Source organism: Eurypyga helias, unplaced genomic scaffold (genome assembly GCF_000690775.1).
Source record: "Eurypyga helias isolate BGI_N326 unplaced genomic scaffold, ASM69077v1 scaffold44366, whole genome shotgun sequence".
In the NCBI taxonomy this organism is placed as follows: domain Eukaryota; kingdom Metazoa; phylum Chordata; class Aves; order Eurypygiformes; family Eurypygidae; genus Eurypyga; species Eurypyga helias.
Genome location: NW_010258086.1, coordinates 1 through 286, shown reverse-complemented (window position 1 = coordinate 286; position 286 = coordinate 1).

Here is a 286-nt window from a genome sequence, read left to right as displayed (position 1 = left end):
GTCAGTAAGCCCTGCAAACCCTTCTGTAAACACCACGGCACTACGCTTCTCCTGCCCTCCGATGGGCCGCGTACAGCGGAGAAGGGTGTTGATCCGGACTGCAGCTCTGGGTGAGGCTCGGGCCCGTCTGTAGGACCAAGGGCTGAACCGGCCCCGTGTCCCTGCTCAGCTCTCCGTGCCGGCGTGAGTCAGTTCCTGGGCACAAGGCAGCTATTCATCCCCCGAAACCGGTGCCTGCCCGCTCCGCCCGAGCGGGTGGGGTGATGGGGTGATGGGGTGATGGGGG